Below are 16,421 nucleotides of genomic sequence, written 5' to 3'. Positions count from 1 at the left end.
CTGAGAATGTCCCAGTCCTCAAACATTCTGCAATTCATTCAGGAGAAAGCCGCAATAGCAGAGCTCAGGTGATGCTGGGTTTCGGCATCAATGTTGGCCCTTGTGGAAAGATAACTGCCTAGGTAGGAGAAGTGATCAACATTTCCCAATGTTACACCATTGAGTTGGATTTGTGGCACTGCAGAGGGGTTATTTTGTACTTGTTGGTGCAGCACTTTCGTGTTTTGGATGTTGAGTGATAATCATCACAATTATCTGGAATTATGTCCCACTGAAGGCAGTAGGACTAATTTCTGAGGAAACATGCTGAGAGTTGCACTGTATGGCAGTTTTTCCAGCTGTCTGATTGCAAAGTGACAAGCAGATTTCACTGGTGTGTCTACAGAAGCAGTGTACTTGATATACTTAGCATAACACACTAAACCCTGATTTGGAGGTACACTTGGGATCTTAACCAGGGTAGAGGCAATAAGCCATGGTTAGCATTAAAGCATTCAAAAAGGTTCTTTACTAAAGCTAATATAAATGCTTAAATGAAGGGATCCTTTTAGGCACAGTTATTAATTCCTGGCCACTCAATGACAGCCTCATCTCTGCTCCAGTCTGTTGTCTGCATCAAAATATTTTGCTTTGTTCTCCTTGCGCATTATTCCTGCTGCTATTAAAAGTTGCTGCTTTGAAAGGCCAAAGGGCTTCCTTTGAGTGCTGTTGCATGCTGTTTTTCAGAGGGCTGACTTTTAAAGACTACAATGGTATAATTTGCAAGACTTCTGGGGGGTGGGGGGAAATTCAAAAGCTAAGCATCAACAAACTCAAAGCTTACCATCCTGTGGTGCATGCTAGTATTTGACACCACCATGTGAAGAGTAGAGGTCTGAGTCTGAAGAGCACTCTTTTCAACAGCTAGTAGGAACAAGAATAGGCGTATGCTGCAGAGATGATGTGCTTTATTCTCTCATTGAGCACACCAACAACTCCTTTGATTTCTATATATTTGCCCATAATTTAGGTCACCCCAAATCTAGGTACCTGGGGCATATTCAACCCTTAACATCTCAGTGTGGGGAATTGCCACATGATCCTTATGGGTAGCAACAGTTGCAGCTGAGCTCTGGCTGACTTCCTTTGCATGTCATAACCTATGGCTTACCACACGTGATTGAATTACTCCTGTTTTGCTCTATTCCACTCTTCCCAGCTCATGCTTGTGGAAAACAAACTCTGATTCCTGGATTAACATTACATCTGAACCAGGATCATGGCTTGTTTTACTCCAGAATAGCTATGATCTGTAATCACAGTTTGTTCTTGGCTTACTGATCTTGCTTGATTGGAGCAAAATAAATCATGATCTCTGGTTTGGGCATAATACTAATGCAGAGATTGTGGTTTATTTCCACCCCCAGCAGGAACTGGGAGGTGCAATAAAATAGCCCAGAAATAAAACCCAGTCAGGCCTGTCGCTTGGCATTTATTAATGCCTTATTCTATCCTTGCAGGACTGTTTTTCTGTTTTGGTCAACCCTTTTCCTCCTGTAAACTTCATTCTAACCTTGTGTGAACAATTTTTGTCAGCCTCACACATCCTGTCTGACCTTGTAAAGGGGAATACATTGTGTGGAAAAATATTCAACAGTCTTTTTGAAATTGAGATGAATGTTCAGTTTCTTTCTTGTTCATTAGATCAGTAATGTGCAAGAAATGTAAATATGCCTCTGAAGTATGAATCTCTTCATGAACTTGCTTGGTCTTTTCTGCACTTGATAAGTGCTTTGCAATCAAGGGCATTTAAAAGTGTTTCTGATTTTCTTTTGTTATACTGAGGACAGAAGGGTTGGGGCTAAAGTTTTATGCACCATCCTTTGTTCCCATTTGTAATTACATTCATTGCCTTTTTATTGCTAATGCTTCACTATACATCCTTATTTTCCTACTGCATTATTAAAAATCCTGAAAGATATGTGTAATGTGTCAGTGCTAATAACCAGCAAATAAAAACTCTTGACTGAATTTTCAAGGCATACACAGCTGGGTATAAGCATATCTCTCTGTTTCGGTTTCTCATTCTATCATTCTTAAGTTCAGTTCTCATTTCCACACCAATTTACCATGAAAATTGATCTGCATTTTGATCCAGATTTTTGCTAATAGACATATTTGTGTACAATTTTGCCTAATAACACATTTTTGCAAAACAGTTTCTTCTCAAAATAATGCAACTTTTAAATGTTGTTATAGCATGTTTGTGAACCCTTTACTCCAGTAAAGGCTGGAAAACTGCATTGCTAAATTTGGAGAAATGTGAATTTCTAAGGATGGCTGTGTTTCAGTTCTTGCACTGTTTTGGAAAGTGACAATTAGGTTGGTTCGTCTTGACATCCAAACTGAATAAAATTCCTCTCCTATCCCAATGCTCAGACTTCTGCCCACTCAAAGAGGCAATGTCCTGGTTCCCTTTTGCTGGTACTATAGTGGTTTTCTATTTAACCTTTGTTTTCTTGGCCCTGTTCCAACTGCCACAAATGTTTGCTCCAGGAAAGGAAAAGTAGAAGGAGAATTTTGAGTATGCAGACTTAAGGGGTCAGTAATGCCCCTTGGGAGTCTAGGTTTGGCCTACAGGTGACCAGGTAGTGCTCTTTGTTCCTGCGCTATCATTGACTACAACTCACGAGGATGGTTTAATGAAAACTCATGCTGCTGAAATAATGGTGTTTTAAGTGAGGTTGTCTTTCCCCATTTCGAGAAATAAGGGTCTGACATGATTTTGCTTGAGAGAAAAATGGTTTGAACAGAGCCATCTTCTGCCAGTTATAACCGTGTAGTGCCTTATATTTTATTTATGTTTACTTACATTTCTATCTTGCTTTCAGACTGAAAGTCTTAATAGGGCCATTGGAACATCCTCCATTGAGGGCCAAGCTTGAAGTGATGCTGGAGATCAGTGAGCACTATCATAGTGGGCTTTTTAAAAAAGAGTTAATAATCTATTCCCCTCCTCCCCAAGATGAGATCAGGATCTTTGTGCTGGGGGAATTATCATTTTCTGCACAACCTTATGCATTTCTACCCAGTGCAACTCTATGCATATCTATCCACTGCATTTATTGCTGCTTACTCCTAGGTAAGTGCATATAGCACAGCAGCCTTGTCCCAGCTACTTAACTTTTTCAAGTCTACCCTCAAAAGCTGCAAACAGCAGCTTTGGAGGAATTTTTTTTAGACAGAATTTGTATCAGTTGAGTTTGTTGAGCCTTCCATTTGTTTTGGCAAATTTTAGTGCTGGAGGTATAACGTTCTGTGTCAATGACACTAAAACAATAAAGAGAAAAACTTTAGTTGGCTGCCCTGTTTCAAGATTCTCCTGAGCACTGCTTCCCATGAATAAATATTATATGTGAGAATACCTTTTTCATAGGAGTTTTTTGACTCTGATTCTGTAGGCTCTTATTATCAAACACACACATATATTTTTGCCACAGACATTGAGGGTTCCCAATTGCCTATACCCTTTTTAACACCTGCTAAAAACTCTTATGGTTAGACAAGCCAACCAGACGTAAATATTAATACTGCTGGTTTTTTAATACTGAATTTTTCAAAACTGATTTTAAACTTTGGTAATTTTGAAGAGCTTAGGAATTTGGAGAAAGCTTCTGATTGGAAGGTGTTACAGTGATGATTATGACAACACTTAGCATTTATAGAGAACTTGCTGATTTGTTTATTTTCACAGTGTTTTGTAAAACACTGTAAATCTCACCATGAGGTAATTCAGTGTATTATCTCTATTATTGATCATGGGGAGTGATGTGAGGCTAAATGCCTTACCTAAAGCCTTTTTGGGCATGCCAGCAATTGATTTATTAGAAGCGGCAATGGGATAAGGACAAATGGACTATCTTAGACAAAAGAGCTTTCCAACCCAGGAGTCCAAATCTGGGGACGGATGGACCCTTTCTTATATGGCTAAAGGAGAAGTTATCATGCAGAGCTAGAAGGGTTTTGTCAGTGCCATTGGCCAGCATTGACTGTTGGCATCAGGTGCCATTATGTATGCACCATAGATAGGCAAAATGTAATAGTAGAGTGCAGAGAGCCAATTCTAATTTTCAGTGACTGAAAATAATTAATAACTTGTGCTTTGAGAGTGGAGCACAAGGCTGCAGGGAGATCCCATCTCTGTGCAGCGGTCAGTGTATTTGTACCAAAGGTCCCAGCTTCTGTCATCTGCTTACTAGTGCTATAGGGTAAAGGTAAAGGTAAAGGTACCCCTGCCCGAGCGGGCCAGTCTTGACAGACTCTGGGGTTTGTGCGCCCATCTCACATCTATAGGCCGGGGGCCAGCGCTGTCCGGAGACACTTCCGGGTCACGTGGCCAGCGTGACAAAGCTGCATCTGGCGAGCCAGTGCAGCACACGGAACGCCGTTTACCTTCCCGCTGGTAAGCGGTACCTATTTATCTACTTGCACCCGGGGGTGCTTTCGAACTGCTAGGTTGGCAGGCGCTGGGACCGAGCAGCGGGAGCGCACCCCGCCGCGGGGATTCGAACTGCCGACCTTTCGATCGGCAAGCCCTAGGCGCTGAGGCTTTAACCCACAGCGCCACCCGCGTCCCGAGTGCTATAGGGTAGTGTGATTGAAACTACTTATTAGCATCTCGGGGAAAAAGTACAGAAATATTGGCTCAATTTCTTAAAGACAGCCACTGCCTATATACTTGAGGATTTCTTTTTAAGGGCGGTAGAGGTTGTCAAGAGATGCCTGGAAAGCAATTTCATGTAAAGAAAATGATATCTCGCTTGAGGGGAAGAAAGACTGTAGGGTAAAAAGTTAAGTTGTAGTTTAATCAACCATGACTACTTCAGAAGAGGCATTTATAGCAGTGCTTAAAAAGATATGAAGGGGAGGGGAACCCATTCTTATATATGCTATCCATTCTTAACCTCTGGGGGAATAAAGTGAAGGGCGAATGTACAAATTTCAGAAGATTTGCTGGTGCAATTTCCATTTTCAAGGTTGTAAATAATTTCTCCTCCTGGAAAGTAAAGCCCACGTTTTAAATACCTGCAATAATACTAGTCTTATTAAAGTCTCTTGGATGCATAGTATTGAAGATCTGATGGAGAGAAGTTTAACCATGATTACTTGCTTTCATGAAACCAAAAATTCATGTGCAGTTTAATGCTCGGTTTGCTGTATTTACTGGGATGCAAGTCTGCTGCGTCCAGTGAGGTACAATCTTATAAGCTTCCTAGAGTTCCAGTAAGGAGAAAAGGCAAGCTAGAAATAAATACAAAAAGTAGTGCACATAGGCTGCAATCCTGTTATATATATGCTTGGTTGTAAGGTAATCCACCGGGCTGTTAATAGAGTGTAAATTTATCTCTTATGACCCAGATTATAATTAATACTAAAGCAGGAATTAGGTTGTAGAGTCATGCAGCCACTTTTCAGTCTTGGGTTTAATCTGGATTCTTTACTGAGTTTAGTAACATATCCAGCTTCATTATAATGCCTGTGGGTGACATTCACCTGGAATACTGAAAACAGTTGTCGTTGGCATCCGTCTGTCTCGGGAGACAATGGAGGAGTGCACCTTTGGGAGTGAAGTCAAATTGTTAGAAGTTGCAGCGTCTGCTGTGGCTGTAGAGACCGATACGAGAGTGACTTGTTTTGTTGCAGCTGGGGCAGATGAAAGTGTCCAATTGTGCTGCTACTAATGCACCATGGCGTTTCTTTTAGTAACCTTACAGGAAGCTGCCTTATACTGAGTCCGTCTATTGGTCCATCTAGCTCAATATTGGTAGTGGCTGTCCAGGATTTCAGGCAAGAATCTTTCTGAGCCTTGTTAGGAATTGAATCTGAGGTCTTTTGGCATGGAAAGCATGTGTTCCACCATTGATCTTCCCCAGTGGTTTTATGCTTTTTGTTTATTTACAGCTACATAGGTTGTGTTGCAGACCAGTTGGCTTCCCATTTTCTTCTCTGTCCCCTGCACCCACCCAACTCATCAAATTTTTAAAAAATGAAACGAAGAAGCCACCAGGCTAGGCAATTGGTGATTAAAACATGCAGCTATTTCCCTCAGGAAAGTTGAAAATCTATATGCAAGTTCCTGTAACATTTTCTTCCCTTTTGTTGTCTTATTAGTGAAACTTGTGCCTAGTATTTAATCAGTACTAGGAATACTTATGTAGCTTAGGAATTTTAAATGCTTTCCCTGCTTTTCTATCCTTTATGATGGTTTGACCCATTTTGTTCTGGAGTACAGTACAGTCCTATACGTGTCTAGTCAGAAATGAGCCCTGCTGAATTCAATGAAGTTTGCTCCCAAGTACAGTGGTACCTTGGGTTACATACACATCAGGTTACAGACGCTCCAGGTTACAGACTCCGCTAAGCCAGAAATAGTACCTCGGATTAAGAACTTTGCTTCAGGATGAGAACAGAAATTGTGCTCTGGCGGTGTGGCGGCAGCAGGAGGCCCCATTAGCTAAAGTGGTGCTTCAGGTTAAGAACAGTTTCAGGTTAAGAACAGACCTCCGGAACAAATTAAGCTCTTAACCCGAGGTACCACTGTAAGTCAGGATGGCTGCCTAAGTCTTCCACGAAACAGTTCCAGTGTGGATACAAACAGTGCTTCACAAATTGTTTGGCCTGGGTGCAAAGTCCTTGGGAAGGAAGCAGTGGAGACCCTGTTGCGTATTGCACATCTCATTTAGATTGAAAGAAGAAGATCCATTCATCTTGGTAACCTGTATATACGGCTGTGCTATTATAGTCTGCACGCCTCACGTTGTCAGGGCAGGATAGGAGGAGGCTGGTGCTTGCATGTCTCCATGGCGACCTTGGTGTTGGCCTGATGCCTGCAATCTGGCCTGTTCACAAAGCACCATGCCCTGATGAATTATTTAGCTGCACTGGAGAAAAATATAGCAACAGGCTCCCGCTGAGCGGCTGAGGAGAGCGTTAAGGTGACATCAGTAGCTTAGGCTGATGAGCCCAGGGGTTCGCAACAGCTAGCCAGCAGGATCAGTTTGCTTTTATGAAGGCTTTGCATTTTCTTTTTCTTTTTCACTTTGGCCTAGGATCTTCTTATTTTGCCCATGAGGACAGGCAGAAGGAAACATTTTGTTCCTTCAATGACTTGCCAGTCAGTTTGGAGCCCTACAATTACCCTGCAACAATTTCAGTGTTTTTGCTTTGTTCTGTTCTGTTTTATCATTTTATATGTTTCCATAGTTAGCAATTATACTAAGTGAAGATGGGAAGAATTCTGTGCATTGTAGAAATGGAGGCTGGACCGGTGGCAGACTGTCCCCACTCTTTTCTGGCTGCATTGGGTACTTTATTGTTATGAAGCAAAGAGGGATTTTGCTAGAGAGATTGTTGGGTGATGAAGGCTGATTTGTGTGTTATGTCAGTGGTGGGCTAGCTGCTTGCGGGGAGAGCACGCAAAGTGGTTTGTCATTCCATGTGACAAACTGTAGTTTACTGCAGGAGTAGAAATACTTAGAATCATAAAAATACTTAGGGTTGGAAGGGACCACGAGGGCCATCTAGTCCAACCCCCTGCAATGCAGAAATGTCCATAGAATCATAGTTGGAAGGGACCACAAGAGTCATCAAGTCCATTGCAGGAATCTTTTGCCCAACATGGCGCTCAAACCCATGATTCTTGGGATTAAGAGTCTCATGTTCTACCAACTGAGCTATCCCAGATAATTCCTGACAGATGGCCACCAAAGCTCTGTTTAAAAACCTTCAATGAAGGAGAGCCCACCACTTTATGAGGTACAGTGGCACTTCGGGTTAAGTACTTAATTCGTCCCGGAGGTCTGTTCTTAACCCGAAACTGTTCTTAACCTGAAGCACCACTTTAGCTAATGGGGCCTCCTGATGCTGCCGCTCTGCCAGAGCACGATTTCTGTTCTCATCCTGAAGCAAAGTTCTTAACCTAAAGCACTATTTCTGGGTTAGTGGAGTCTGTTACCTGAAGCGTACGTAACCAGAGGTACCACTGTAGTCCATTTTATTGTTGAACAGCTCTTATCGCAGCTCATAAGGTCAGGATGCAATTTCTGTAAATGTACAAATAAATAAATGGTTTGGTCTGATTGAACTGCACCAGCATAAGACTCTCTTGTTCCAGGGGAAAAAAAGGTGTGTGGATGGGGGCTGTGTTTGCATGTGAGATGAGTTGGAGACCATCTCACAGAAACAGCCTCCCATGTGGAATGACACCCACATGTTTCTGCTTTGAGCATCTGCCATCCTTGCGTCTGGCTTGAGTCCACAAAAGCTTGTGCTGACCTTGAACCTGGGGAAGACAAAGGCACTGTGGATTGGTGATTCCCACGTCTAGGAACACACATGGTACTGATTGAATGCCCCATGATGGTGCCAAGATGCCTGCCCTCAATTACCAGAACAGTTTTGCATTTTTGCTAGGTTTTGCTTTGTGAATAAATACACAAATGTTTGCAGAGCATTTATTATTATTATTATTTTGGTAAAAGATGGCCAACTCCCCTGAAGCATAGGGGAGGGCAAGACTGAACTGTTGTTCAGTTTTCAGCTGCAGAGTCAGGCTCGCACAGCAGCTGAAAAATTCACCGTGAAATCTACACTTGCGTTTTGTGTGGCTTTGTGCCTGAGTTTTCATTGTGGAATTAATAATAATTTCAATACTTTTGCTTGAAAACCCACCAAAATATTAATAAACCTTTCCTTATACTGTATATGTTGCAATAATGGCAGCACTCCAAATATATCAGGTTGTCTCCCAGCTGAGCTGGGTTGGCCTTCCTCCAGGCGGACTTCTCCAGATCCCAAATGATGCACAGGTCGCTGCCTGCAGCAAGAGTGGGCTGAGCCGGAATATATTTCACATTTGTGTTTTATTTTTTATATCTTGCCCTTCCTCTTAAAGGAGCCTAACATGCTTATTCCATTTTTTGAGGGGGTAAGAGACAAATATGCAATATTTAGCTGCCAGCCCTGCCACAATGCTACTTACTGCGATACTACTACCCAATGCTACTTGCCTGTTTTAAAGGAGCTGTCATATTTTTAGAACCTCAGTTGACCAACTTCTGGGAATTTTGACTTCTTTCCATTTCAAAGTCTGAAAAAACAGTGTCTATCTGTTTTTGGGACACATCCTACTTGAAGCTAGTAGAACTACTTAATGTAGTGAGCGCTCTAAATTTTAAAGCCTAAAAGATGGATAATAATAAGATACAGGACACTTATCTTGCTGGAGTGGAAATGAGTACTCAGGACTAAATGTGCAGAAAATAAGATGAGTGATTTTAAAACGCCCATTGAACACCTTTAAAATACAAATACAGTGGTGCCTTAATTCATTCCGGAGGTCTGTTCTTAAGCTGAAACTGTTCTTAACCTGAAGCACCACTTTAGCTAATGGGGCCGCCACGTCACCGGAGCACGATTTCTGTTCTCATCCTGAAGCAAGGTTCTTAACCCGAGGTACTATTTCTGGCTTAGCGGAGTCTTTAACCTGAAGCGTCTGTAACCTGAAGTGTATGTAACCTGAGGTACCACTGTACTATAGTAAGGAAGGCTGATACCACTAAGTTGCCGCATTTTCTCTGCCCATTGTTCGGCTGATGTTCATAACCCAAATGGTTTGGACCAGGAACAGAAAGAAGTAATGAAATAGAATTTGTAAGGTTTATATATCTTTAGTTTTCAATTAAAGTTGAATGAGCTGTTTCTGTTAAGGCACACAACACTCTTTTCTTTTACCACAGCAGACATATTTTGTGTTAGCTGTAGATTAAGTAAACACTTTTCAGCTTCAAAAATACTGATTATATTTCCTGTATAAAGGAAAGGAATAAACAATCCTACTCGGTGCACAAAAGCCTTTTGAGTGTGTTTTTGGCAGGAAGTTTTTGATTTAGAGCCGTAGAATCAGAGTTGTAGAACTGAAATGGACTCCGAGGGTCACCTAGTCCAAACCCTTGCAATGCAGGAATCTCAACTAAAGCATTCATGGCAATCTCTGCTTAAAAATCAATGAAGGGGAGTCCACAACTTGCCAAGGGACTCTTCTACTCTTACAGTCAGAAAGTTTGGAATATTATAACTTGAAGCCATTGATTCGAGTCCTACCCTCCATAGCAGGAGAAAACCAGCTTTCTCCATCTTTCATGTGACAGCCCTTTAGATATTTGAACCCCAATAACCCATGTGTCGATTTCAAACCAAGTTTTTCATTCTCAAAAACATTTTGTTGCTTGTGCTATAGTGCACAATGTATCTCCTTGCTATGAGTAGTGATTGCACAATTTGAAATACCCCTTTAAATGTAACTACTGTATTCAAAGGCAAATATAATTTTGGGTTCTCATCACTCAGTTAATTGCTGTATATGAAGAAGGTTCTGAATAGAAGCTTTTTGAAGGTGGGAAGTTGTGGGCTGGCCTAGCAAACCTGTAAATTATTCTGCCAGTTCCATATCATCCTGGCTCATTTAAAACAATGGACCCATAGCATCTTTGATATCTTTGTGAAAGGAGAGACAAAAGTCTCAAGGGTACAGAAGAAGATTCAGTGGCCCACCACATTTTGAAAATGTCTTCAGCATTGGTTCTCTTTTCAGCACTACGGTATCATGCAATGGAGGTCACTGCCCAAATTGATGCTTGTCTCAGAGATGGACTAATTTTGCACTCCTCCAGAACCTTCCACCCCCCTCCCCCTTACCAGCAGAATGGTTTGCTTCTAAAAGGGGGCTTCAGTTGTATGAAATGTTCCCTGACGAATAGTAAGTGGACTTTGAAAGTCATCCAACTGTCACTTATATTAACTAGGGAAGAAATTTAATCTGAATTTGACTCAGCAGGTAGCTTGCTAGTTAAAATAACCCACACCTATGTGTAAGTGCCTGACTTCATACTAGAGATATCAGAGAATTCCAATGGAAATGGGAATTGCCAACTTTTGCTTATTCATCAAGGTCCAGAATGGAAATAAATCCAGTGAATATAATTAGTATTCACTGTTGCTGTTGCTTTCAGTTTGCAAATGATACATAATTGATTATTATTTCACCCCATTTGCCTTGTGTTTGTTTTGCATTCAAATGAATGGGCTGGAAAAATGAAATTTATGTAAGGACACTTGACTTGGAAAAGACTTTCGGACAAGTAACTTTTCCCATCCAAATAGCTGAGATAGTACAGAAAGCCATGAAAAGCCTGTGCTCAGTGTTTGCATCTGTTCTCATGCCCTAAATGTGTCTCTCTTGCATTCTGTGTGTCCTTCTCAGACCTCTGATCACAAGAAATCTTGCAGGCTGTAAATTGCCAATCCTTGCAAGCTGAGAGTTATTATACAGTCATGAAATTGGAAGAGATCCAGTGTGGGATATCCAGTCCCTGCTCCACCCTGAAGAGGATATCCTCTTTGAAAATCTTCAAGCGTATTCTGTAAACTCTCTAGGTGGTTTGGCCTAATGGCCTATTATCCTACTGTACTTCTGTTAAAAAAGGGGGGAAAGGAGAGGGGGTAGAAATTGTATTTATTGTAAAAAATGTGGTTTGAGTTCACTGATTTCTTCTAGCATGTTTTACATACAGTGAGTGTATATATTGTCCCTGTTCAGAAAAACCAGAATAAAATATTTTATGGTATGTTTATAATTTGCTTTGCTTACTCTATAACGGCTGGATTTCTGCTGTAGCTAATGAGGACGGAGCCTTGAATATTGTGACAATGTTGTATCTGGAGCAAAATGATGGTTTAGCTGACAATTCACAATGTGATAGCACGAGGAAGCTGAGTTGCTTCTTCTTCTTCTTCTTCTTTTAATTGATTTTCTTTTCTATCATTACAAACATCTCATATCAATAACATACATATTACACATCATCACTTCCTCCCTCCTGGACTTCCCTCAGCTTCCATTTCTGATTGGTTCCCTCCTTATTATATACTGCTATTTTATACAACCCATTATATCATTCCTTCATCACATTAATTGTTCTTTAATCAAGAAAGATGTGAATGTTCATTTAAATGAAGCTGAGTTGCTTCTGAAGGTTGTGGCCAGTCTAGACTAACAGAATTGCCCACTCCCTCCAAGCCCTTTGAGGGTAGATGTGTTTTAGTTTGTTTTTAAAATAATTAAATATGGAACTTCATTTGAGTGTTTGAAAAGCTTTATAGTCATTCTTTCAGCAACTCTTACCATAGCCCTGAAAGGTAGGCCAGCCCTATTATTTGAACATGACAGATGAGTGGACTGCAGTAAGTAGTATGGCTGCAGTAAGGTATTTAGTACTCCACACCTCTTTAAAACTATATTCACTTCTGTAATTCCAGTAGTGAATGTGGTGCTTTCTTTTTGTCTGGTAAGTGACCAGACATTCTGGTAACTGCGAGTACTGTCTAATATATATTTTTCCACTGCAGGAGTTATTTTTTCCTGTAAATTATACTACATGGTCCACAGCTAAGCTTACAAAGTCAGGCTTGACTTCAATTAATATCAACCTCTTTCACATATTCACTTTGTCTTTAATTATGTGACCACATACTGTTTCTCATATACAATACATTATATATCCCCCTTGAAACTTTGTCCCTATGTTATATAACCTTTTTAAAGCTTCCTTTTGTACTGTAATTCCTAAACTCATTTCTACAAATGTTAGGCAGGCAACCTATGAGGTGCACCTCGGCTGACATGCTAGCATTAGGACAGCTCAGTTGGTAGAGCATTAGACTCTCAGTCTTTGGTTTGTGGGTTCAAGACCCACATTGGGTAAAATATTATTGCATTGCAGGGGGTTGGACTACATGATTCTTGTGGTCTCTTCCAACTCTACAGTTCTATGATTCTAGGCAAGGCAAGGGAAGCAGCTCTCTGAGATTTGCAAAGTAGTAGAATTGGAGGGTTTGGAATACAGTATAATTACAAGTAACATTCAAGCTCAGTTCATAACTAGTTTGGCACGGTTCCTACACTAGTTCTCCCAGCCACCATAGCTGCCCTCTTCTCTAGTCCTGGTGAAAAAAATACCATATTTTTCGCACCATAGGGCGCACCGGACTATAGGGCGCACCTAGTTTTTAGGGGGGAGGGAAATAAAGAAAAAAAAATATTCCCCCCCCCTCAGCTTCAAAGTGCAAAGAAGCCAAGACAGTTAGTGGAATCCATCCCGTTGGTTGTCCTGGCTTCCTCTTTAGCCACACGCAACCTCTCCAGCCGGGAGAGGCTGCGTGCGGCTTTGGCAGAAGCCAAGACAGCGAGCGGGATGGATCCTGCTCGCTGTCTTGGCTTTGTTTTTAGCCGTGGGGCTGGGGCGGGGGAAGCCCGAGCTTTCCCCAACCCATGCCCCCAGAGCAGGTCCGGGAGTGGCGGCAAGGTTGCGCGCAGCCTTGCCGTCGCTCCTGGAGCTTGCAGGGCTGGGGGCGCGCTCCGAAGGCTTGCGGATAGCTGTATGACACTGTGAGTCATTGAAAATTGAAAACTCCGAAGGCTTGTGAATAGCAGCCTGCAGCCTGAAGCCCGGGGAGTGCAGCGCCAACTCCCGCTGCGCTCCCCGGGCTTCAGGCAGCTATCTGCTAGGCTTCCGAGCACGGCGGGAGTTCCCCCTGCACTCCGAAGGCTTGTGGATAGCAGCCTGAAGCCCGGGGAGCGCAGTGGGAGTTGGCGCCTGCATTCGCTCCATAGGATGCACACACATTTCCCCTTCATTTTTGGAGGGGCAAAAGTGCGTCCTATAGAGCGAAAAATACGGTACCTAGTGTCAATGAAAATGGCCATTGCTACAGTTTCATTAGGCCTTGCAGTAGCCTTTGGAAAAACACTGAAAATTTCTGGAATAGGTTCTGTAGCTTTCAAGGAAATGGGTGAAGACCGATAGTCCAAAGTCAGAGAGTTGAGTGTATGCCTCTTTTCCTGAATAAACCTGCCTTTCTTACCCCTGTGTTTGCCTGTCTTGGACTATACAGCTATAGGTCCCTATGCCCTACTAGTTCTCCCAGCAGAGTGCCCCAGTCCGTTAATTGATCCCATTGATTATCTTCAGAAAAAGTGTATGAATGTGACAATAAGGGCCATGTGCGCTCTCCTCACACATCCTCCCCTATGATTATCAGTGGACCCATCCAATATTTTGAAATAATGGTCAAGTATTTAAAGCACCAATTTAGAACAATGGAAATGAAGATAAAGACTTGGGCTAATTTACAATGAAATCGCCACCACTAAGTTAGTTCATCACTATTTCACAACAGCGGCCTCAAATTCTAAACCGTTGTATTCCTTTATTTCTGGCTCACCATGCAATGTTAATTTGAGTATGTGTGAATACTTTTCACCAGACTGAACAGTTCTCCTTGGCATTTATCCTGAAACTGGGGCCAGCACTTGAATTTTACGATTTTTCTTTAAAACAAAAAACCAAACAGACTAAGGAAATATAAAATACCATATATATATATATATATATATATATATATATATATATATTTGCTTTCGTATATATATATATATGGCAGTACATGACTTTCTGAAATGAACTCTCCCTCTCTCTCTGTAGCTAAATGTCCTACTGCTACAGTCAAAAGGGCTTTTTTGGTTGTTTCATAGAAAAATAAATAGCAGTCAAGTCATAGACAGTCAATTGCCCTGATTCTAACCTACTCCAGTGCAGACATTGGAGTCTGTGCACAGCTTGTCATTTCACTTCTACTTTTGCAGAAATTCCAACTCCCAAGCTCTTTACAACTTGGGTCCAAACACCTTTGGAGTCCTGATCCCAATTTTCAATGACTCTCAGTGTCATACTGCTCCAATTAATGATTTCCATCACTACCTGTTTCACTGTCCTTGCATCCAAATGTACTTTGTGGCACTACGTTCGCGGAAGGCTCCTGGTGGTGTATCCATTAGGCCCCAGAGCAAGCGTAGTCAAGGCATCATGAAGCATATGAACTATGTGGGATAGCTCAGTTGGTAGAGCTTGAGACACTGAATCTCAGGGTTGTGGGCTTGAGCCCCATGTTGGACAAAAAGATTCCTGCGTTGCAGGAGGTTGGACCAGAATACCTGTATGATTCCGTCCAACTCTACAATTCAATGATTATATAATGAATATTTTGGCTAGCTTGCCTTACAAACATGGCCAAAAGTTTTTTAATAGTGTGAACTTCTTGAGACACTGCATCCTTCAAGTTGAACTGAACACTTCTTGCAAATAGGTAAAGGTAAAGGGACCCCTGACCATTAGGTCCAGTCGTGGCCGACTCTGGGGTTGCGGCGCTCATCTCGCTTTATTGGCCAAGGGAGCCAGCGTACAGCTTCCGGGTCATGTGGCCAGCAGGACTAAGCAGCTTCTGGCGAACTAGAGCAGTGTACGGAAACGCCGTGTACCTTCCCACTGGAGCGGTACCTATTTATCTACTTGCACTTTGATGTACTTTCGAACTGCTAGGTTGGCAGGAGCTGGGACTGAACAACAGGAGCTCACCCCGTTGCGGGGAGATGAACCGCCAACCTTCTGATCAGCAAGTCCTAGGCTCTGTGGTTTAACCCACAGCGCCACCCACGTCCCTTGCAAATATGTGTCACCCATGTTCTTGCAAATATGTGTCATAAAATTCTGACAGCCACTTTTGTTAGAAAAAAAGGTTCTTTGGAGCTAAGCAGCCAGTGGGACGCAAGACCTCTGTTTTTCTGCAGCAATTCTCCCTCCTCTCCAGACACCTTGAAGTTCAAAGGCCACCCTGAAATCATAAAACTGCCAAATGTGTGTTCATTATGATTATATGTGCTGAAGCTCTAATTGTGTTCAACCCACCTTGAATGGACTGTGAACCTATGGCTGGTGAAAAATGAATGTTTTATGACTCAGAATGCCAGAGAACAGAAGGCCTTATTACATCAGATAAGTGTTGCTATGCACAGCAGATGTTATGCCACTACAGGATACAGAATCTATGGGGACGGTCTTCCATATGGTCTTGCGGCAAGATAAACCCTTGGTGGATGCTGCTTATGTGCAATATATTTTCCATTTTCCCAAACTGGGAATGCAGCTGTGGGATAGTAAGGCCTAATTAATCATTTATTGCAGATTTACAATTTATTGCCCAGAGATGCCTATCTCAGTTATTGATTTGGGTGACCCCCCCCCCCGTAGCTGTTCTATAATTGCATTTTTATGCAGCAATAAAAAACTAAAGCATATGTATTAGTGATAGGAAAGACCATTGTCTGTGGCTAAATGGTATCTGCTCATTAAAATGCAAGTGTCAACTGCATATGTTCAGAGTGTCACAGTACATTTTGTTTTCTGTATCTGGGTTCTCAAAAATACTATGATAATAAAGGGCTGGAGAGTCTCATTATGCCTTCCTGGTTTACACACACACAGCTCCAG

At 41.9% G+C, this 16,421-nt stretch overlaps 1 protein-coding gene and 1 long non-coding RNA gene across 4 annotated transcripts in view; one reads left to right on the top strand and one right to left on the bottom strand.

Moving 5' to 3' along the window:
* Nucleotides 1-16,421, top strand: part of MMP16 (matrix metallopeptidase 16) — a 182,582-nt gene that overhangs the window by 26,332 nt on the left and 139,829 nt on the right. The gene's annotated exons all lie outside the window — the stretch shown is intronic.
* Nucleotides 5,342-15,873, bottom strand: LOC309538331. Of its 2 annotated transcripts, none has more exons than XR_014222173.1 (3): nt 15,840-15,873; nt 9,250-9,334; nt 5,342-5,637 (listed from the first exon to the last, which is right to left on the bottom strand). It is a non-coding gene; the product is annotated as an uncharacterized lncRNA (long non-coding RNA). The 2 variants fall into 2 exon arrangements; XR_014222174.1 differs by lacking the exon at nt 15,840-15,873 and adding an exon at nt 11,687-11,780.

The sequence above is a fragment of the Podarcis vaucheri genome (genome assembly GCF_965113315.1).
Source record: "Podarcis vaucheri genome assembly, chromosome: 8".
Lineage (NCBI taxonomy): Eukaryota > Metazoa > Chordata > Lepidosauria > Squamata > Lacertidae > Podarcis > Podarcis vaucheri.
This window is presented reverse-complemented; position numbering and strand designations above follow the sequence as displayed.